Below are 24895 nucleotides of genomic sequence, written 5' to 3'. Positions count from 1 at the left end.
AGAGTCTTTGTCTTCTCATCAGCCTGCTTCAGGCGGGATTACGATTGCGAAGCTAACGTAGAAGACATCTCCAAGCCTCTAGGCAAGACAAAGCTTAGGCGAAAAATCAGCTTTGAGGATTTTGCAGCGAGGTTGCAATCTGCTGGCAATCTAGCTCAAAGGACGATTTCACTTAGTACCAGCTATACGCACTGCAAGTGATCTCATTCACTCAGAAGGCATTTCTCATTCTCATTTCGGACTCGCTGTTTCATCGCATTGTTTGTTGGAAAAGCCTAAAAAACAAGTTGACACGTTTCTCTCTGAGTCCCTCGATTAAAGTCATGGTATCTTTACATGTAGCTGTCCATTGTTAAGAAACATTCGCAAATGGGGAATATTCAAAAAACGTCACAACGGTATAACGTTTTTGAGTGTCCGTTCTAAGTGTTTCCCCTCAATGTATGTACATGTACGTTTAAAGACAGATTGACACATTCTTCTCTGTTTACCCGAATCAAAAAGTCTGTAGTTGTTTTTATGGTATTTATTGTATACATATAGGGCCAGGGAACAACCAAAAATGTTACACCGGCATTACTGAAGTAACTCCCGATTCGTCTCCTCCTTTATCACACTTTATTTTATTCAGCTTACACCAGTACTGTACGCAGATGTTGACAATAAGTGGAATCTAATACCATCAGCCCAACAAAATCTATTCAAATATGACCAAGTGAATCTGCGGATTAAGTAGATTCAGTTTTTTTCCTGTCATCCCGAAGGATGGTTTTTTGTTGGCTCAAGCAAATGGATTACTTCTCTTCCCTTTGTATGCAAGCAAACATTGCGTGGAGAAGACCAGTCCTTATATTTTATAACGGATATTTATCACAGTTCCTGTTTGCCCTATCCAGAGATGGAGGCTCAATTCAAATGTTTCTTTTCAACAGTGCCTCTAACGACTGGGTTTAAACGTGTTCCTAAAGATATAGGAGTAGAGAAGCATTGGTATTCTTAATCTATTGCCTACATCATTTGTTGCAGTGAATACGACACCATAACAACTGAAAGTGATACACGCGTTTAGGCAATGTCCGCGCGTAATGCAGACCAGTATTTTCCATGCTAAAAACTTCGCTTAATTGGAAAAACTCAACATAATTCTTTCTTCTCCGGATATTCTATCCTAGGACATTTCTATCCCGCACCAGGACAGTCTAGTGCCCTTGAGTGATCTTATACAGCTGCATACTCGCCACAAAATGCAATAGGAGACGTTTCCTGGATGATGTGAATAGGACTTTATATTTATTAAGTGAAGTTGACTTAATGATAATCAATCAAGAGCATTATGCATGTGCTAGATGAGCAAATCGAAGTATTTGCGCTCAAGTCACTATTTGTTCGACCTATTCACCACGAACATGCATCATTGAACCCACTGACCGGGGATTGATTTTTTCCTGAAATGTGGCTGGACGCATTTCCATCAGGTAAAACTTGACTTGAACTTCAAGAAAACGCTAACGTGACTATTGAGCTATATTTAACTATATGTGGACGTTTTCTTGAATTTTGGTGAGTTTGAATTAGAGCATTGCCGCATTATGATTCCCTAATCAAAACTATTTTTATGATGAACGAGAAGATCGCGCTCAAATAACTATTTGTTCATTATTGTTCACGAAATTGCTTTATTGAATCGATTGACCAAGGATGGATTCTGTTCAGAGGTTGTGGTGCATGACGCACTTTTCTGTGGAAAATCAAGTTGTTATACCAAACAGAATTTGGAAATGTCTAATTTTTAAAATCATGTTAATGACAAACCTCTATCGGTAAGAAAATCTTGAAAATAAACTACATGTAATTCTAAAATTTACCTAAGTCTCCCATTTCGAAACTAAAATCAGTATTGTAGTGGCATATATAACGGATACCCGGAAGTTTCCCCCACTCAACATGATGTCCTGTACTACGAACGACACAACGTTCTGTCTACCATGTATACAAGTATTCATCCTAAAATTAGTGTAGTGTAATTGTATTTCTGTCGTAACGTAAAAATAATCGTACGACTCGTCTCTGCAATATCGTTCGTTTTCGAAAGCCCACCCAAGTTCACCAAGGGAATCCATAAGGAATAAAACCATGAAGTTTTACCTGCTGTACAAGATATGCATTTGAACGACAAATATGTACTTACCCTTGGGCTTGAGAATGCGCCCTAACAATGTCTTCAACCAACAAATACCTATCAAGTTCCCGTACCGTCGATCAAATGATTACTAGTGCATGTATCATTAAAACGGAAAGAGCATATACTCAGCAAATCGTAACAAAGTTTCCAGAATCCCGACAAAAAAAAGAATCATTATCCAAGAGAGTATGCTTATGTTGCCATCAAATAGCGTTGACCATCCAAACACTCTTACAATACCAAGTTATATTCCGTGACCATACAGACTAGAACGATGCCTAACATCGGTACGGTAATCACCGCGCTTCCATGCCAGTCTGCCGAACACGTGGGGATGGATCAATGTTCAATAATATAACGTGTGTCAACCGCTAGGAGTCGCTTTTTAGTTGGGAATAAGTTCGTTTTTATCGTATGCAGAATCATGATGACTGTTATAGTTCCTTGGTTTATATCATCGCATCAGCGGATGGCAGTCAAGCCACGTCTTTGGGAATTTTTTTTGCGTGGTACTTACCTGACTAGGAGGATAATACCCGTGCTTGCCACCATGCGCCGCCACGTGTAGTATCACACAAAATGCTGTTTTCGCGAGCGTTGCGAGGGAGGTTTGGACATAGCTTGTGACTTTCAGGCAGGCCGGCTATGGTTACACCGTATCCTAGTGAATTGTTTATTGCCGGTAAATGATTTTTCAATGATCCTCTTAAAAAGGTCACGGTCCTCCTGGAAGCCAGTTTTGCATAAATAACCAACATACATGTATCTTTTATGCCAAAGTTGTCCCTTTAATCATTCGCATGCGGTGAAAGTACTTTTACACGAGCACATCAAAGTGTGACTAAAGAAAGAGTCTGCCGGTAGTCATTCCAGTAGGTTGACAAGTATTCCAATATGCGCATATCCTTTGATGTCAGTAATCATGGTAATAGCCTCTCCTTTTTTTCAAAACACCTACCACGGTATGCTCATTTCAGTTCACCCTATCGCCACTGAACTAAACTGAAACTAAACGAAACAGCATCATGATGGATATTGCCTTTTGAGAACTTAACTGCCAAAGCTTTTTTTATGCTTACGGTCTGTCATTGAGTCAATATTAGGTTTTAAGTGACCATAGATCATTGCATTTACTGATTACGTCAATTTGAAAATAATGAAGAACAAAGATGACACCAACATAAAATGCACATGCATCTGGTTGTTGCTTCCAAGATGGAAGCGTATGTTGTTTAGGACCTTAGGTTTTCTCGCATTTTTGATGGCTTAAACCTTCATCTTGCATTGAAGTAAAGTAAGTACGCAGATGTACGCTGAAACCGGTGACACCTGCCACTATACCACGGAGTTTCTCTGTGGAGGCCTCGTATAGTGAATGCTGTTGTGATGCGCTTTGGCACAGAAGACACTGGTCAGTGGAAGCGCTATAACCGCCATTATGAATACCAGGCACAAAGCCTTTCTTAAGCAAGGAAGGCTTGTGTTACATCAAACACGGTATAACCCAATAAAGAATCTGGTCTCAACCAGGCTGTTCCCAGGCAAAGTAGGTTCGTGTTATGATATCGACACGGTATAACACAATAAAGAATCTGGTCCAAACCAGGCTGTTTCCAGGAAAGGTAGGTTCGTGTTACGATATCGTCACGGTATAACACAATAAAGAATCTGGTCCAAACCAGGCTGTTTCCAGGAAAGGTAGGTTCGTGTTACGATATCGACACGGTATAACACAATAAAGAATCTGGTCCAAACCAGGCTGTTTCCAGGAAAGGTAGGTTCGTGTTACGATATCGACACGGTATAACACAATAATGAATCTGGTCCAAACCAGGCTGTTTCCAGGAAAGGTAGGTTCGTGTTACGATATCGACACGGTATAACACAATAAAGAATCTGGTCCAAACCAGGCTGTTTCCAGGAAAGGTAGGTTCGTGTTACGATATCGACACGGTATAACACAATAAAGAATCTGGTCCAAACCAGGCTGTTTCCAGGAAAGGTAGGTTCGTGTTACGATATCGACACGGTATAACACAATAAAGAATCTGGTCCAAACCAGGCTGTTTCCAGGAAAGGTAGGTTCGTGTTACGATATCGACACGGTATAACACAATAAAGAATCTGGTCCAAACCAGGCTGTTTCCAGGAAAGGTAGGTTCGTGTTACGATATCGACACGGTATAACACAATAAAGAATCTGGTCCAAACCAGGCTGTTTCCAGGAAAGGTAGGTTCGTGTTACGATATCGACACGGTATAACACAATAAAGAATCTGGTCCAAACCAGGCTGTTTCCAGGAAAGGTAGGTTCGTGTTACGATATCGACACGGTATAACACAATAAAGAATCTGGTCCAAACCAGGCTGTTTCCAGGAAAGGTAGGTTCGTGTTACGATATCGACACGGTATAACCCAATAAAGAATCTGGTCCAAACCAGGCTGTTTCCAGGAAAGGTAGGTTCGTGTTACGATATCGACACGGTATAACACAATAAAGAATCTGGTCCAAACCAGGCTGTTTCCAGGAAAGGTAGGTTCGTGTTACGATATCGACACGGTATAACACAATAAAGAATCTGGTCCAAACCAGGCTGTTTCCAGGAAAGGTAGGTTCGTGTTACGATATCGACACGGTATAACACAATAAAGAATCTGGTCCAAACCAGGCTGTTTCCAGGAAAGGTAGGTTCGTGTTACGATATCGACACGGTATAACACAACAAAGAATCTGGTCCCAGCCAGGCTGTTTCCAGGAAAGGTAGGTTCGTGTTATGATATCGACACGGTATAACACAATAAAGAATCTGGTCCAGACCAGGCTGTTTCCAGGAAAGGTAGGTTCGTGTTACGATATCGACACGGTATAACACAATAAAGAATCTGGTCCAAACCAGGCTGTTTCCAGGAAAGGTAGGTTCGTGTTACGATATCGACACGGTATAACACAATAAAGAATCTGGTCCCAGCCAGGCTGTTCCCAGGCAAAGTAGGTTCGTGTTATGATATCGACACGGTATAACACAATAAAGAATCTGGTCCAAACCAGGCTGTTTCCAGGAAAGGTAGGTTCGTGTTACGATATCGACACGGTATAACACAACAAAGAATCTGGTCCCAGCCAGGCTGTTTCCAGGCAAGGTAGGTTCGTGTTATGATATCGACACGGTATAACACAATAAAGAATCTGGTCCCAATCAGGCGGTTTCCAGGAAAGGTAGGTTCGTTTTATGACATCAACACGTTATAACCCGATAAAGAAACGGGTCCGAACCAGGTTGTTCCCAGGCAAGGTAGGTTCGTATTGTGATATAAAAACGGTACAACACAATGAAGAATCTGGTCCCAAACAGGCTGTTTCCAGGCAGTAGGTAGGTTTGTATGCTTTAAACTCGAATCTAAAAAAAATCAATATTTTGTCTTAAATTAGGCCGACATCCGTTTGCCATGTTTAACCCAGTTCAGGCACATACTAGTAGACTCAAAATCAATTTTCAAATTGTTCGCATTAATGATTCAACAGAACCACGCTTCCAACGCCAGAGCAGTTAGATACGAAAAACTTGTGACACATGACAGGTTCTGATTTCTCAAGAGACTACTATCGGATTTCTAGAGTTTCAATGAGTGAGTTTAACCATTACATTGGTTCATGTTCAGCAGCATCAAGTAGTAGCTGAAGGTTAGGCATGTCAGAGAGATGTGATCGATGTTAGACAGTAATGTAATTTTATGATAGTTTAAGGTTACTGATTATGTTCTCGTTATACATTTTCTTGGGCGCTTTCCAATTTAAACAACTTCATATAAAAGTGACGTACTCTGCGGATATGACTGATAGCTTAAAACAGGTTTTTTTGTCAACTCCTTTAAAAAAATTTTTTACGATTTCTTAATGAGAGTCGAATAAGGAAAGAAAGAAAAATCGTACAACGGTTTCTGTTGACTTTCCGGGAACAAATTAAGATTGAGGTCAATATAAGCATGAAAGGGCAGAGAAAATACTCGTCAACCTGCGCTGAAAATGATTGAAAGACTCTGAAAAAATCGAAGAAGACGCGACTTTATTGACATGGATAGAACTACAATGTACAATTAATGATGATGTGGACAGAACAGTTCATCGCAAAAGCAGACATATGATCATTGCTTGGCAAATAACAGTCGAAGAAAGAAATACTTCTCCTCTTATTTGGTTGCGGTTTTCTTGGAACTTTGCTTAATGCCAAACTCTTGTTTATTGAGAATTTTTCTTTTCTTATCAAGTGAGTATATTGACACTATTTGTCTGACGAGTCTCTCTGGAGATGAACACAGGAGTGATGGGCCAACATCATCACGCCATGAATGGTAACATCTCTCGACTTAGGAGATCGACATTACCTTAGTCTATTGATGTGCAAAGATAATACTTGCTAGTGCAACAAATATTGGAGAGGGGAAGGGATAGGATGAACCACTCGGGGGCAATTTTGATACGCAACAGAGAAACTGGACATTTGTATTGGCTCAACTGCCATATATACGATTTAACAGCTTACTCGGTTTTGAGTATTTCGAACCTATTGACACATGGCACGTGGTATATCAATGATTCGCTCAACCATGTACAGGTATGGTTTCTATCAGATATGTTCTAACCGTTGAGATACTTAAAGAAGGCTGCATGCCGGTTACTATAGATTGTCACACTGACATATTTTGGAGGAATTGTTGAAAGCCCGTGCTTTCGAACATACCATAGCTTTCAATTGGTTGCAATCTGACTAAAAAACATACTGTATCAAACGCTTGGCGAGGTGCAACTGGTTAGGACCCAAAATTAGCCAGTTACATGTATTGTACGTGGTATTCGCATCTGTAGACATCGTGAGTGGGCACTGACCTTAGCCGCATGCGGCTTCTCAAAGGATAATACGCACGATGTCATTATTAAATCTATTTGGTTGCCATGATCACAAAAGGCCCTAGGCAAAGACACAGAGTGATAGTCTAATTCAAATGTTCCTTTAATGCAACTTCAAAGAATCAAAAGAGAGATATATGATATTCCAGGCGATTTGAAGAGTAAGAGAAACAATTGACTCCAGCGAATGTTATATTTTATAATTTGATGCTGTAGGCGTGTAATCAATATGGTGTTTGATATCGTGTCTTGTTTCCTTATTGATTGTATGAGATTGCTGAGATCGAAAGCAACGATGAATAAATAGCCAATGGTTATAACGGTAACTTTGGAATGATTCATAAAGTTAAAGTATGACATTGTTTGAAATCATCATGAAACATATTGTCATTCTGCCATTTGATAGTTTATCGGATTTCGTTTCTTGGTCATGCAAAATGATTCATAAAGTAAAGTACAATTTAAAGTGGTCGACAATTACCATGTAACATTGTCATAAATACTGTATCGTTGTAGTCTATCGAATACCATATTAATAGGATTATATGTGCTGCAATTAAACGGAAATATGATGGCACTGCCAATGAGTTAAAATTATAATGGCAGCCTTAGTAAGACATATAAAAAATATCATAATTTTTTAAAGTATACTTTATAATATGTAAAATGAGCGTGTAACACGTTGCCATTCTGCCGTCTGATAGCGTGTAACGAATTTCATTTCTTGGTCTCTAAGAACTATCATAATGTTTAAGTTCAGTTTGAAATAATGGGCGAAAATCATCAATGACATGTTCCATATCGTAATAAGTGTGATTTATATAGATATAGAGCGAGACAGCAAAGCATACTTGCTGTATAACGATGTGTTGTTTGATTGACATTTCAAATTACTGAATATCCCAAATTGGTCTTCTGATGACGAGGTCTTAACCATAATGTAGGGATAAGTTCCCCTTGATGGGAAGAACGGCGACCGTGCTGTGATGCCCGCAAAACAGATGGGTTATCAGCGAGCATGTAGGAACTTTAAAAAACCACGTATTAGTCGCACCAAAAGAGAAACCATTTCTCCACTCCACTCCACGATAGAACTTCCGATTTGTCATGTTTAAAAACTTTCCTCCAAATCTGCTGTCTACGGTGGCCCATTAGGGACATCATGTTTTTTTTTAGATTCAAATACGATTTTTTTTTCTCGAATTTTCTCCACGGAATTAAGTATTTTCTCCACGGAATTAAGTATTTTCTCCACGGAAATAAATACTTTTCTCCACGGAAATAACATTTATCTCCACGGAAATAACATTTATCTCCACGGAAATAAATACTTTTCTCCACGGAAATAAATACTTTTCTCCACGGAAATAACATTTATCTCCACGGAAATAACATTTATCTCCACGGAAATAAATACTTTTCTCCACGGAAATAAATATTTTTCTCCACGGAAATAACATTTATCTCCACGGAAATAAATACTTTTCTCCACGGAAATAAATACTTTTCTCCACGGAAATAACATTTATCTCCACGGAAATAACATTTATCTCCACGGAAATAAATACTTTTCTCCACGGAAATAAATATTTTTCTCCACGGAAATAACATTTATCTCCACGGAAATAAATACTTTTCTCCACGGAAATAAATACTTTTCTCCACGGAAATAACATTTATCTCCACGGAAATAACATTTATCTCCACGGAAATAAATACTTTTCTCCACGGAAATAAATATTTTTCTCCACGGAAATAACATTTATCTCCACGGAAATAAATACTTTTCTCCACGGAAATAAATACTTTTCTCCACGGAAATAACATTTATCTCCACGGAAATAACATTTATCTCCACGGAAATAAATACTTTTCTCCACGGAAATAAATATTTTTCTCCACGGAAATAACATTTATCTCCACGGAAATAAATACTTTTCTCCACGGAAATAAATATTTTTCTCCACGGAAATAACATTTATCTCCACGGAAATAAATACTTTTCTCCACGGAAATAAATACTTTTCTCCACGGAAATAACATTTATCTCCACGGAAATAACATTTATCTCCACGGAAATAAATACTTTTCTCCACGGAAATAAATATTTTTCTCCACGGAAATAACATTTATCTCCACGGAAATAAATACTTTTCTCCACGGAAATAAATACTTTTCTCCACGGAAATAACATTTATCTCCACGGAAATAACATTTATCTCCACGGAAATAAATACTTTTCTCCACGGAAATAAATATTTTTCTCCACGGAAATAACATTTATCTCCACGGAAATAAATACTTTTCTCCACGGAAATAAATACTTTTCTCCACGGAAATAACATTTATCTCCACGGAAATAACATTTATCTCCACGGAAATAAATACTTTTCTCCACGGAAATAAATATTTTTCTCCACGGAAATAACATTTATCTCCACGGAAATAAATACTTTTCTCCACGGAAATAAATACTTTTCTCCACGGAAATAACATTTATCTCCACGGAAATAACATTTATCTCCACGGAAATAAATACTTTTCTCCACGGAAATAAATATTTTTCTCCACGGAAATAACATTTATCTCCACGGAAATAAATACTTTTCTCCACGGAAATAAATACTTTTCTCCACGGAAATAACATTTATCTCCACGGAAATAACATTTATCTCCACGGAAATAAATACTTTTCTCCACGGAAATAAATATTTTTCTCCACGGAAATAACATTTATCTCCACGGAAATAAATACTTTTCTCCACGGAAATAAATACTTTTCTCCACGGAAATAACATTTATCTCCACGGAAATAAATACTTTTCTCCACGGAAATAAATACTTTTCTCCACGGAAATAAATACTTTTCTCCACGGAATTAAGTATTTTCTCCGCGGAAATAACATTTATCTCCACGGAAATAAATACTTTTCTCCACGGAAATAAATACTTTTCTCCACGGAATTAAGTATTTTCTCCGCGGAAATAACATTTATCTCCACGGAAATAAATACTTTTCTCCACGGAAATAAATACTTTTCTCCACGGAATTAAGTATTTTCTCCGCGGAAATAACATTTATCTCCACGGAAATAAATACTTTTCTCCACGGAAATAAATACTTTTCTCCACGGAATTAAGTATTTTCTCCGCGGAAATAACATTTATCTCCACGGAAATAAATACTTTTCTCCACGGAAATAAATACTTTTCTCCACGGAATTAAGTATTTTCTCCGCGGAAATAAATAATTGATTCCGCTGATATGATTGGTCCTGCATTTTAGAGGACGAGGTCAAGGTGAAACTATTAACCCTTAAACCCCAACCTTGCGGTAGGCTCGGGAACCAAGCTGTACAGGCGCTGCCCGCTGGAACACGAGGCCGCTTGTCAATCCCGTTTGACATTGTCAGATCTGACTATACGTGTATAGTGTTGGCATGAAGACTGTGGAAGATGTAAGTAACACGATGATTGTCAGATTTGATACGTTTTGAATCATAAAAATGCAGTTGGTAGCATCTTTGTAGAGTGGCCTAGTATCAGTGAAGAAAACGGTACGTGGAGACCCACTGCCGATGTTATGTATAGCTAGCTACTGCGCGCGATAGCTAGCTATACATAACATCGGCAGTGGGTCTCCACGTACCGTTTTCTTCACTGATACTAGGCCACTCTACAAAGATGCTACCAACTGCATTTTTATGATTCAAAACGTATCAAATCTGACAATCATCGTGTTACTTACATCTTCCACAGTCTTCATGCCAACACTATACACGTATAGTCAGATCTGACAATGTCAAACGGGATTGACAAGCGGCCTCGTGTTCCAGCGGGCAGCGCCTGTACAGCTTGGTTCCCGAGCCTACCGCAAGGTTGGGGTTTAAGGGTTAATAGTTTCACCTTGACCTCGTCCTCTAAAATGCAGGACCAATCATATCAGCGGAATCAATTATTTATTTCCGCGGAGAAAATACTTAATTCCGTGGAGAAAAGTATTTATTTCCGTGGAGAAAAGTATTTATTTCCGTGGAGATAAATGTTATTTCCGCGGAGAAAATACTTAATTCCGTGGAGAAAAGTATTTATTTCCGTGGAGAAAAGTATTTATTTCCGTGGAGATAAATGTTATTTCCGCGGAGAAAATACTTAATTCCGTGGAGAAAAGTATTTATTTCCGTGGAGAAAAGTATTTATTTCCGTGGAGATAAATGTTATTTCCGTGGAGAAAAGTATTTATTTCCGTGGAGAAAAGTATTTATTTCCGTGGAGATAAATGTTATTTCCGTGGAGAAAAATATTTATTTCCGTGGAGAAAAGTATTTATTTCCGTGGAGATAAATGTTATTTCCGTGGAGATAAATGTTATTTCCGTGGAGAAAAGTATTTATTTCCGTGGAGAAAAGTATTTATTTCCGTGGAGAAAAGTATTTATTTCCGTGGAGATAAATGTTATTTCCGTGGAGATAAATGTTATTTCCGTGGAGAAAAGTATTTATTTCCGTGGAGAAAATACTTAATTCCGTGGAGAAAATACTTAATTCCGTGGAGAAAATTCGAGAAAAAAAAATCGTATTTGAATCTAAAAAAAAACATGATGTCCCTAATGGGCCACCGTAGCTGTCCATTAGTTGTGGATGTTGAAATCATATTTCTTCATCGGATGTGAACAACATGTAGTCATGTAAGTGTTACTAGGGTAACCAAGTGCAGAATCGGTTGGACCAGTCAGTCGTGTCATACTTAGAGTTTATATGAATATCTTAGTAACATGGTAACTATCTTTCGCATCAGTTTCTTTTTTTATAACAAATTTATGAAGCTCTTTTTTGTAGTGAATAAACAGTTTATATTCTCATCGTACTTTATTGATAGAAATAGAAGTTTTATTTAAAGGATTTACAAGAGCGTTCGTTACAATCTATATCCTTATAAATAAATCGAGTAAGCGTTGACGTCCCCCTATGACATGTATGAGTGTAACGTGGCGGAAACGTTAGGATAAAACATATGGTCATCTAAAGGCATAACTGGGAGAAGAATCATCAGTTTCTGCTAAATTGTGACACGCGGAAAAAATTTACGCATCATGACGCTGTCACGCTGTTAGAGGACGTCGGCAAAGTGGCAAAACATCACGAGGAAGCCCGAAAAGAAGCATTTCTGACAGCCTGTATCCTGCCATTAGAGTGGTACTCAGTTTCATGGGAAAAATTTCGGACAGTCGCGAACGCTGGATTTTAATATATTGTCCGTGCTAATTTACAAACATGTAATCTTTACAAACTGCATTTTGTGTTTGCCACTTGTGCATTCTTATCGACATGCTGCCATTACTTCAACAACGCCAAGAAATATCATTACATGAACTCATTTCTCAGACGACAAAATATCATTTAATACTTAGCATGATTTAGTAAAGGTTTGTTGGCGTCTTTTATAACTACATGTGTAATAGGCTGTCAAGGCGTCAACATCGATCAGGTATAAGCTCAATCAGAAGTTCCATAAGAATAATGCCAATATTGGCATTGTAATGTTCCCAGTTCCTCTCGTTTGCTGTTTCACGGTCAGATGTGAATCAGTCCCTACCACAAATATAGATGTGATCCTAATACTTACCGTAGGCAAACATGGTTGAGATCAATTGGCAGCTGATTTAACCTGGTAACATCTACCATGGCGTGGTCTCCGAGGAAAATGTCGTTCCAGCAGGTGTTTTGCCACCCACCCAGCCATCGAAAATAGCCTTCCGGGCGTCTGAACAGTCTGACATATTGCTAAGCCTTTGGAGTACGCGCCCTCGAATTCGAGTGAGCTTACTCTGTTTTTTCTGCTCTGTTAGATGGTGACCTCGTGCAGGAGGGCAGTAGAAGTAAAAGCAGCTGATATATCACAAAGATTAGTTTGAGAAAGCAAAGCCTCATATATCATTTACCTATGCTAAGCACTGTTACAATACGCATGTGGTTTACACGACGGTGCTGTCGTATAAGCAAATGAGATAAATGAAATAACAGAAAACATTCATTTCAGGTAATTTCTTTCTCTTTTTGTCATGTTCCGTGGGCAGGCTTTTTTGGCGTTTGCTAAGCATGACACAACTGGCAGACATGGCCTTAAGGCGATTTGCTGCACCAGCTTTTAATTTCCGTTATCTGCCATCTCCGAATAACAGCTATCTTATTCTCAGTGATGGCATCAGCAACATCAAAATGAGAGATATTACTGTCATACATTTTTGAAGAAGTCCAAGGAATTAAGCCGATGGGTGGTAATCATTTGAACCTGCTTTGCAGATCACGGATTTGACGGGGTTGGATTTATATGTCAAGGCGTGTCTAGTTCTCGTGAACGTACGCAGTTACTAGCCAGTAAAGTGTGATCATCAGGATCTAGTGGCGAGAGAGGAACATCCAACACCCATTCCTCAGAAACTACCTGATCTTTGATGCTGTCTGCTGCAAAGCACTCGAGGGACCCAAACTAACCATGGCATTTTTTGGAAGTTTGAATCTTCTCCATCAGAATGCAGGAGAACTTTGGCTGATTCTGGTGCTTACTGACATGACTGACAGTCACGCCGGTGAAAAGCTGGTGGTCACCGAGATGCACCATCTAATTGTCACGTACCTAATAGAGGATGACGGCTTGATAGCTCTTACTCAGAAGATAACGAATGACAAAACCATTTCTTTCACTGTCCATCAACGTCAAATGGTAACACTGATAACATCAACACGATTCTAGACCACCACGTCAATTTCGAGCCGTTTTTCCACAAATTCCCCGCAAATTAGGCACTTTAGCTAGGTCATTTGTTACAAGCTACCGCGGAACGAGCCTACATTGTCAGCCGTCAGTAACATCGGGGACATTTAGCCCTAAGTGCCACATGCCTCGTGACACCATCAACGATTAAAGTGACAACTTATCAAGATCATCGCGGTGATATAGATTTCTTTTGGCTGCAGCAGTCATTTCTCGTCACCTTACTCCCCAAAGAGTCCACTCAGTTAGTTAAGTGCCAATCGTCCGTTCGATTTAGGGCGATTTCGCTTTTTCTCTTGTCATTTGCGCCGCATATTGATTTCAGTTGCACGCACAAAACATTCAGTGGCTACTGCAGTTCTCGTTAACTGCATGAAGAGTCTCTTGTTGATATTGGCTAACCTGGTTTATAACATGAGACAAGAATCAAGTATCATATTCAGTAGGTCATGGGTTTGGAATGTTACATTCAATCGTGGAGCATATCGACCATCTATGAAGCTGTTCCTGGGTGTCAATGTTATCAAAATTTGCCCTGATAATCTTACGATAAGTATACAGAAAGTGGGAATTTAGGCCGAGGAGCGAACGTGTTTTGTTTGAAGATAGCAGACTGTGTTTTGGGCTAGACCTAAATTCTTTTAGCGGCAAGGGACATGTGAGTGGCAATATATAACGTAATGTAGCCTGTGTACACTGTTTTACCCAGCCTTTGACTTGTTCTGAGATTATGAAAAAACTAATCTAAGAATAATTGTATGCGTATTTTGAGCCACACAAGCTCCCAACCTGGCTTCACCACGATACAGACAGATGAAGGTCCCGGGTGAATCGACACCAAAGCGTTGGTTAGAATACGGGAGCTTTTTTACCCATTACGCGATCGACGGAATATTTTACGAAGATAGTCTAGCTGTTTTATTCAACTTTTGCCATTGGCAGCCTTCTACAATCTGCGAGATCCCAACCTTGGTGAAATCCAGAACAGAATTGTAACAAATGCTAATGCCAGACCTAGCCTCCTCTAGGAAATGTTTGCTGGGAGCTCACAGGAATAAATTGGATTTTCGAAATTACATCAACACGAACACGAAGACGCATCATTACGGAATGTTTCCCGGTGACATTGGAAAAAAGGTACATGATGAGAGATACCCTGACACCGAGAACGATGATTGCAGTAAAAAAAAAATCGGCGGAAGGATGTGTTTTGAATTTTTGAAATCATTTGATTTTCATTGATGAATATTTATGATTCTTCGTACGATTCATTGAAACAAGAAATGACAGTGATTACACGGCACTACAGTCATATGCTCCGAAATTCTCACGGGAATGTAGCAGCAAATAAAGGGTTTCACTGGGACTGTCATGTTCGTACGACCTTGACATTTGAATTGTTCGAGGTAAATCGTGATTTACTTGGCTGCGGATGTGAGTCGCTTATGGTTTCTATCGGTAGCTTCCCAGAGACAATTTCAATTCATACTTTTTCAAATGATATATATAATAGTTATGACAGTAAGATTTGTAACGGGTAGACGGTAGAACATATTGACGATAGTCAAGCCGTCAGTAATGTTATGTTTATCGGATCTTAGCATTATCTAGAGATAGAAGAGCAAAATTGGATTTCTCTAAACCAGGTAGACCACTTTGAGGTCTTGGCTTGTTAGCAGAAGTCGGAACAAAGTTTGCAAGTTGTGCATCCGGCTACGCATGCGCTTTGATATATAACGAAGGTATACCCATTCTTGCACATGCACGTAAAACTTGATGAAAAAACTAGACATTTTTATCGAACTTCTGACGACCGCGATGCTGATTCAAAAACGAGGATAAAGTCGTGTGAACCAAGCCCACTAGCATGACGCCGAAATATCCATCAAGTACTTACTTATTCAGGTCATCCGAACTGGCCATAATCAACGTGACTTCACTTTCGAGTAAACGTCTGCAAGCTCAATGTTATTCAAGCCCGGGCAATTCGTCATGATTCGTGAACGGTACCATCAAACACCTCCTAGACGCAAGGCAAATGTTTAACTTAGATTCTAAAAGTAAGAGAGGAATACTTGATGTGATGAAGCTAAACTAGAGCCTTAGCCACATGGGTGCCCAGCTCCTAAAACAGGAGTTGGAAGTTAAATCTAGAGCGAGGGTACGTCCCTCAGGCACTGTATAAAGATGGATTTATTTGATTTCTCTCAAGTCAATATTTCTACTTGACTCCCATATGGAAACAGAACGTGATCTGAATTCTGCCAAATCCGGGACTAATTATTTGTTCAACTCATGAGTATAGATGTAGTTCACAACGTCCAAGAACCAGGTATTTCTGTAACCAATGTCGGATTTGGATCTTGCCTTACTCATCATCTGAAGCCCTCAGTTTTCCTGTATGCTACACGTTCAATCCAATATTGCTTTCCTCGTCCGTCTACGTGACAGGCAATGATGAAAATTTTGATAATCGATCTTACCACTGTGCAATTCTGACAGTCCCATAAATGTCCTCTGACCATCAGGTTTTGACGGATACCCTCATTTAACAGCTCAGTTTGTGAGTATATCCGGGAGGGCAAATTGAAATTGACCTAGTTACGAAAATTCTTTCGACTTAAAACATTACGTGTAAGAGAATATACATGTGCCATTAATACAACTTAACAATCGGTATCAAAAGGTCTTTCCGAGAAATAAAATCTTTACCTAGATCACAACGTAACTTTGAATAATCATTTTAAAGAGGATATGGTATGGTGAATGCATTGAAATTGGTTGCACTCCCTGACTCCGACAGCTCATGAAAACTTTCTATCGTGGTTTCTGTTGTCGTATGCTGACTGGCACAATGATTTCAAAGCAAGATCTCGGTGACAGTTATGAAAGAACGAAATGATTAAAAAAACACGTCCTAGCCACAACCCAGTTTGTACAGCTGTGTGTTTCGCACAATCGGACATGCAGGAGAACTCAGATGGGGATGCTATTAGAAAACATACATAAAGATAAAGTTTTTTGCGCCAATGATGTCAGCAATGGCGGATTTGTAGTAAAGTTCGAGTCCATTCCCTTGGAGTCACCGTCTGCATCCTCTTCTTGTGTCAATCTTTGCTTTTCGGATGAGGAGATCCATATTTACCCAGGTGGTAAATAAGGAGAACCGCGCCGCGGCTATCTGTACAGGTATTTGCCTGTCTTGACTACTGACGCGTGAGATTCTTTGCCAATGCAATCATGATAGACGACATTCCGTTGTCTACGAGATCAATTTATTGACGGTTTATTCGTTTTACACGAATGGTAAAAATGGTTGGTTGAGATTAGTTCAAATACCAAGAGTTTATATATACAGGCTAGTGAGAAATTATAGAGACCGCGTAAGGTTACAATATAAGACGTCCAGTTCTCACATTTGAGACACTTTCTCTGATTGGTTCCAATAGTCATTTTATAACCACAAGGAGGGACGTTGATTTGTTCCCGATTTTAACAGTGCTTAGAGTGATATTATTCCTGAGAAAAAACTATTAGAGATAATACTGACATGAAACGTTCACCATTCAATAAAACGTATCAGAAATTTGCAAGTTTGAAGAGCAAGTCACGCCCTAACCGGGCAGATTTCTCCAGTGACAATGTTTCTGATTGTTCACAAACCCTTAGCCTTGTTAGTGAAAAGAATTGCGGGTGGCATGACGTAGATTTAAGGGTCTGTAGCAGCATTTGACTCCTGGAAGAGTGAGACGGAAATCTTCCAAAATAATGTCACTTCTCCCCCTCCTGATCCTTTGGGCCATGATAGAGCCGTATATACAATGGTCAGCGTGAGGCAACTGTACACCTTGCACTATTGAGAGGTAAAGATAGTGGTTAATACAAAGGTCAAATGAGGGGGAAGGGTAATAGGTTAATTCTTCATGGCGATAACACGTCCTGGTAAACGAGCACGCATTGCCAGGCAACCAAACCATTAATTTGTCATTTACGAATTACGGGCTACTACAGGACTTCTCGGTGATTAGCCAAGTATTGACATGAACTTAAGTCTCACAGATTTATTGCGCCAATCACGTTGGACATTGGACGTTGGACAGCTCGCTTTAAAGTGTCCTTTTCACGCCAGGCAAATATTCCATTTTGTGGACTGCAAAAGAAGAACTTCCTGTTCGTATCATTCGTTTTTTTACAGCGTGTGTCTCAATGATTTAATCAAAGGGGATTTCAGCCTGCTTCACTGACTTTTATTAGGTGTGCTATGGAAGAATTATTGATATATAGTGCTTTTTCACAAACTATACTTAAGATACGGATGAATCGAGTCATGCAATCATATCATGACACCTTTTGTTGGAATTGCCCTGGCGAGCTTTCCACCAGCAAGCCTCACCATGCATTGATTCCACACCCTCCCCGTTCCTCTCCTCAATGACACGCACACTAAAATACGGGAATTTCATCACCCACTATGTCTTCTTTCGATATTGGAATTAATTCCTCTTAACCTTTACATCTTACCAGCTTAAATCATAATTAAGATTCCTTTTATCGAAGAAATGGCAAGCGATAGAAGCTGAATGTCAATTGAATAAGTTTCCAGGTTTAATCATATCACCTTGGCTCTGATGAAAACAAAATAAGCGAGGCAATGGATGCAACGGCGCGAACTACTTTTGATTCTATTTACAAGGTAGGAGTGAATTCAATGAAGTTTATCAGGCAATCACGAATGTGAGTGGAAATTGCTGTTATTTGCGAAGATACAGGGCTCGCCATGTCAAGGCGCCACTAATAGAAGAAGGCTTTTTTCGACGGTTTTTCTAACCTTTTTTCTGATTTATCTGACAAAAGTCCGACATTGTCTGACTTTTCCCTGAAAGGTCAGATTTCTAATAAATCCGCGAGGTGACCTATTGAGTGAGCTAATCAGTATTCACGTTGAGTGTCAGGATCACTCTCAGTGTTTGGCAAGCTCACACCTCATTAACCCCATTCAGCAGAGGCCTTTGATCTTTATTGCCCTAATTTGGGAAGCCCTGATATTTTTCACAGGTCTTTGAAGAAAAAAAAAACCCCGACCTCCCAGGGAAAAGTCGGACTTTTGTCGGATAAATCAAGGAAAACTTAGTCTACCGCCATAGAGTAGGAAAGGACACTTTTTTCAGGGGGATAACTTAAGATCTGATCAGATACCTACATGTACATCCTTGTTAAAATATGGTACATGTATCTTTTTTCTGTGTACAGGAGACCGTTATTGACAAAGGAAAGGGAACAGTGTCACTGCAACTAAATCTGCAACAAATTTCGTCGATGCAGATCTGTGTGTAATTGACAAATGCATTCCTTGACTCTTGTGGCATATTGGCCTGATTGCGTCTTAGGAACGCATCAAGTGGACTTACCGTAACTACACACATGATATTAAGGAGATTTATTCTCACCTACTGGGTGATGACCTAACTCGATTCTCTGAATTAGTTTTCCGATACCGTTGATACGGCAAGGTTCCGAGAAAAGTTATTGAAGAACATGTCCGTTAATGCATTTTATCGCAGATTTTTGAAAATGTCCCCGATTCCTCCATTCCCACTGCTGCCAAGCGGGCCGTTTACACGGGACAAAACCAGACCAGACCAGATCAGATCAGATCACATAATGCTCACAACGTCATGAATGACGTAATGACATCGGTATGAACACCGAATCAGACCATATCACATCCATACGCGTTTACACGGCAAACCAATCGAGACCAATCCAAATTGGTTTTAGATCGAATAGGTCCCGTGTGAACGGCCCTAATATATGAAAGGTGATTTACGAGTCTCGCGGAAATGAAATAGTACAGGACAGGATTACACCACTGTACTGACCTTCGTCGTTCGTCCGGATTGCGAAACCTGTCAGTTATAACGATAAAAAAACAAATAATCAACATATCTGTGCCATATCTGTCGCGGCTAATAAGCATCTTTGTTATCTCACTATTTCCTCTACACATCCCGGAACGTCCATATGAGAGAATTAAAATTGATGACTTCATTTCGAGACAAAAGCAGATTAGTGTATTATTCAATTAATCACAAACCTGTGGCGGAATAAAGGTTCCTCGGTGAAATTACATGGAATAAGAGAAGAAATTAAGCTGAAAGAAATTGCTTAAGTAAATTATGATATCATGACAGCTGTTTCTTGCGCAACTGAATGATCTGTAATCTTGTGTCTTAGTTTTTATGAAAGCGATAATACCCAAAAATTGAAGTCATTACCATGAAAGTAAATTGTAGTTCAAACGAGCGAAACAGATGAAGTGTGTGCCATTAAAAAAAGATTTGCAGAATGACGAAATTGGCAAAAGTATTAAAACGTGCATGATTAATATTGTAACAAACATGACTGTATACAATGTATTCTGGCAGGAGGCATCGTTTATTACTACATGACAAAAACCCAGTAGCCTTTGCTGTCGCATCTCTCATGAATACTGTCTGAGAAAAAAGAGGGATGATATTGCGATTAAAGAAGCGGCCCGATAAGCGGAAATTAAAACCTGTCACCAGGAAAGGGTTCATTGCTACAGGAGTAATTGATGGCTTTTTCGACGCATCACCGCTGGGTTGTGACATTTACACTTGAGTCAAGTTTTTTTCTATCCTCAAAGTCAAGAGATTAGGTCGTGGTATTTGTGAAAGGGATACACATAATTTTGTTACGTTGTTACAGAGAACTGCGACGCCAACGCGTACGCTAAGCTAGTTTTTACTGATTTTTGCTTTTTTATTGCTCGATTGAGAGCAGTGTTTGCCATTCATTCGTTGAATCACCAGTGGATGGGTTATGGCATCCGTGCTTTTATAATCCCCGAGTTAGTTTAGTATAAATATTGACATTTGTTGAATGCGTACATGTCCAAATCGATTTGATCTTAAACTTTAGTTCTGTGAACAACGCAATTGACATCTGCTGTCTTCTGCACTTTGAATCTTGAAGATAAAAGTCAAAGGATGCGTATAGCTTTTTGCTTTCTCCGAACATGTTTTTCTTCACGGGTATAAAAACAGTGTTTGAAGGGATATCAAACATTATTACACTTTGTGTGTCCTCTTTAGATCTGTACGGCACTCCTGGTTATCTTTTTGCCGTGTTTTGAGGTTGTTACTACATGTACAAGATAGGTAGAAGCTTCATGTGAGATATTTTATTACAATGTGTGCACTCCTTGCTTTTCAATATGTCACTCGCCAAATCAGATTTCACTTGATTGATACATGCATACAATTATCACCCCATTAAAATACTACACAGTATTATCCTTTGCTTGACAAATTAATGTTACCATTGGCACGTCTGTTACTACTGTGACAGATGCTTTAGCCACATGCGAGATTGTATTGTACATATACTCTGTGTACATTACTTTCGCTTCGACAGGCCCTTCTCCAAATAAGATATCTATAACTTCATTAATAAAATATGACACACCATTCGAATACTATACTTTCACAGTCTGATGCCGCGTGAGATGTATAGGGTTTATGCTGCTAATGTTGATAGAACGTAACTGTCACCTCCAGGGCCCTAAACCACCATTGCATCCTCCCCTAATGGTAACCGTCGGTCTTGTGCCTGTAGCAGACAGTTAAACCGCTCATGGTAAACCGATCAGATCAGATCCGCTCCGATCCTAACTCGCTAGGGCCGTTTTTAACTAGGTTATATTATTTCGGCGGCTATCAGAGTAAAAGCGCAGTTCAGGCATTGGATTTAAAAGAGGGTTTATCTCTCCGAATATGCTTAGCTCAACGGTCGATATTGTCTTTAAAAGATTTTTGGTTTAGGAAACAGCTGCTTTTTACGTACATTTTTGTTAAAAATGAAGCCGGTGAAATATATACGTCTTTTAATGCATCCAAATCTCACTTACGATCTACTTTTTTTCTCGATGGACGATATTTAGTATTTCTACATCAAGAAACAACCATGTAAATGTTGACAGCTATGGATCAGATCAACTGGGGACAGTGATTCTCAACTATAATTGCCATTCGATATCCACTAGTTCTCAACAAGGATTTGGCGATAGCGTCAATAATCCTCTCTTGGGTTTAGCTGGTTCCTGCCGTCATTATAGCTGCAAGCATGCGTCTGGCGTATGGAATGAGCTTTGGTAACGCGTAATAAGGGCGGCTGTATCAGCCTGATTGAACGGAAATGAATGAAACGTGTATCCATAGACGGGGTGGTGACTATCGTGGCTAACAGGGACTTCAAGGGATTTCAGGGCTGGAAGTCAACGCTGGCGTATACTGGTAATCATGCTCTCGAAGCTTACAGTAACTGTAGGCCTAATGAATCGTGTGCAGAGATACACTATACGGCAAGAACATGGGTGGTATGAATAAGACTTGTAAGTGATTGTCATGTACTTAATCACTGAGCAGAAAGGTCCAGTGTAAGTGTTTTAAAGTTTTTGAGCAAAATCATTTACTAGTTTTCCTATCACGAAACGCCGTAACTGCACTTTTCTTGTATACTTATTGGTTGCTATTATCTTTTGTGGTATCGCCATAGTTCTAATGTAGTACTTTTAGTATTTTTTTCTCAAGGACAGTCACTCAAAAATCGATACCCAAAAACCTCTCCTGCATATCGATTACATCAAATCTCCTTTGTCCAGTACGTAGAGTTATTGATGAACTCATTGTGTACGCCTCCATTGTTCACGCCAAATATAATACATACCACAATTGTTGTTGGTACAATGGATTAGGAATAGAGAGAGCACCATTTTTGCCATCGTTTCCGCTGTTTCAGGGAGAGCTTGAATTCAAAAATCGATAACTTTTAAACTGTCTTCCTTGTCTGGTGCGTTTTGTCTGATTGTGAAGTGCATTGATTTCATTGTTTGCAGGACAAAGCACTGAAAGGGCTTGTGAAATATAAACTATAACAGAGTTGCTTATGACATGAATAGAGATACAGAAACGATGCAAACTCCGAATCAGTTAGATCAGGTCCTTTTCGAGTTCAGAAAATATCGCCATCAACAATTTTCAGCTAACGTCATCATCCAGGAAACATCGACTGTAAAAACAAACACCTTACATACACCGATATGACGATGTGAAGCACGATATCGAGCAGAAGGAAAATTTAAAAAAGAAAAACGTTTGTAGAGACAACATGAGCTTGAATTGCGAATCACAATATCAAAGTGACATTATTTCATTTTTATTGTTCCAATCATGTTTACGTGTCGAATTACACCTTGTTGAACATCAAAGTGGAGATTGTCCACCGACATTTAGCTGGAAGCCCACCACATCGACAACTACGTACGTTATGTCTAGGTCTGTTATGTTGACAACCCTCTGCCTTGGTATTATACTGGAGGAATCACAGAAAATAGAAGCATTTAGTAGCAGAGTTCCTGCTTCGACAAGCCTGTGATGGATCGGGATTCATTTGAAATATCAAAGGTCAGTTTCTAATGTCCGACACCTCAACACATATCGATGACAGGCCGTAACACCAACAATTCAAAACTCTCGTAGTATACATAAGAATCCTCGTTGTAATTTGACCTATCTGTCTCTTCAATGTTCCTATCAATGACAATGCCCTCTCGAGACGAAAATGTTGCAAGACAAATTACAAAACACAAGTTACCACAGTTCCGTGTCCGTGAATTTCATCACTGTTAATCGAAACACGTATGATACCAACCGCTTCAGGGTGAATCTGGATGCCAGGTCTGTGATAGATTGTGTAGTTCACTGTGCCACTTGGAACGCTCTGATCTTCGTCTACCATGAGGTGAGACGGAAGTGCCTGCTCGGCAGGTCAAGGAATGGGACTGCATGTGGAAGGAGGGTGCTTATTGAGTCAAATCGGAATTGGAAGATGATGGCCCGCAAGGTAATGTTAGATGAGATAAGGTTTGATTTTCTTCCGATAAAATATTCGATTCTTTCTTTGATCGAAATAGTTTGCATTTTGGACAGTTACTTGAAGTAACACTTATTATTGTTATCAAAGAAATGCTATTGGTAATGGTAGTTTTTTGTCAGCTATTCCGACGAAAATGCAATGTATGCTTTGGCAAACAGTGAGAAGGCAGAATTCATTGTTGTAACAACACAGTAGGTATATGAAAGGAGACAGCAATGTCTTACCCTGTCAGTGAATATAACATATTAACGCATTTGATGTGATTAATATGTTGCATGAGTAATGCGATCGCTATGTAGATTTGCCAGCTCTTTATGACATAATCACGGTCACAACATATTCTTGCTTTCAAAACAATAATAATTTTTTCTTTCATCTCAACTAGGAAATAAAAGGTATGATGACACGTTTCTTTGGTTATTTTTTAGTCACAGGTTCAGTAACAGGTTCCTATATAAATCATGGCAAATCTATTTTGAAGGAGATATCTCCCCGATCACCACATCCTAGGATTCTTTCTAGGATGCTTATATTTCGGGAATCCGTGTGGCCTTTGCCTTGATGACATTGAACGAGTTCTGTCTCCTTCATATTTACAGGAAAATTGCCCGGAGACCCGTCCCCCGACAGGGTAATTCCCCGCACTCAAATTAGACATATTAAGAAAAAGAGTTATCTCTTGTATTCGACTGTTAGGAAAGAGCTTCTCGAGGTGTACGATGCAGTAAATGACAGAAGTGAACTCTATGGTTACATACGAAATGCATATTCATATGCAGATAAACAGAATCGAATATGTAGCTTTGACGGTGGTGCATCTACGACAAGTATCAGTGGGAACTATATCACTAGTTATTCGGAATCAAAGCGCAGGTGGATCGTGTTTGATTTTGACGGTAACACGGTAAGTATTTTTAGCAAGTTCAACCTGAGGACACCAACCGAACACTGTGTCTGGCATTTTCCCGCAACTAAAGATATAAACAACACGCCTGGTGTTATAATAGAAACTGGTCGACGAAAATATTCACGTTATTACGGTAGGTATTCGTACTACCGTCGCAGATTGAGTAGA

The 24895-nt window shown here is 39.3% G+C and overlaps 1 protein-coding gene across 2 annotated transcripts in view; it reads right to left on the bottom strand.

The window, feature by feature from the left end:
- Nucleotides 1-2359, bottom strand: part of LOC135482490 (FMRFamide receptor-like) — a 69165-nt gene extending 66806 nt beyond the window's left edge. For both annotated transcript variants that reach the window (XM_064762558.1, XM_064762560.1), the window contains exon 1: nucleotides 2189-2359. The gene's annotated coding sequence lies outside the window, so the exon portion shown is untranslated. The remainder of the gene's footprint in view (nucleotides 1-2188) is intronic.
- Between the last annotated feature and the right edge of the window lie 22536 nt (nucleotides 2360-24895).

The sequence above is a fragment of the Lineus longissimus genome, chromosome 2 (genome assembly GCF_910592395.1).
Source record: "Lineus longissimus chromosome 2, tnLinLong1.2, whole genome shotgun sequence".
Classification (NCBI taxonomy): Eukaryota; Metazoa; Nemertea; class Pilidiophora; order Heteronemertea; family Lineidae; genus Lineus; species Lineus longissimus.
The sequence above is the reverse complement of the archived record's forward strand: the minus strand, read 5'-3'. Positions and strand labels throughout refer to the sequence as shown.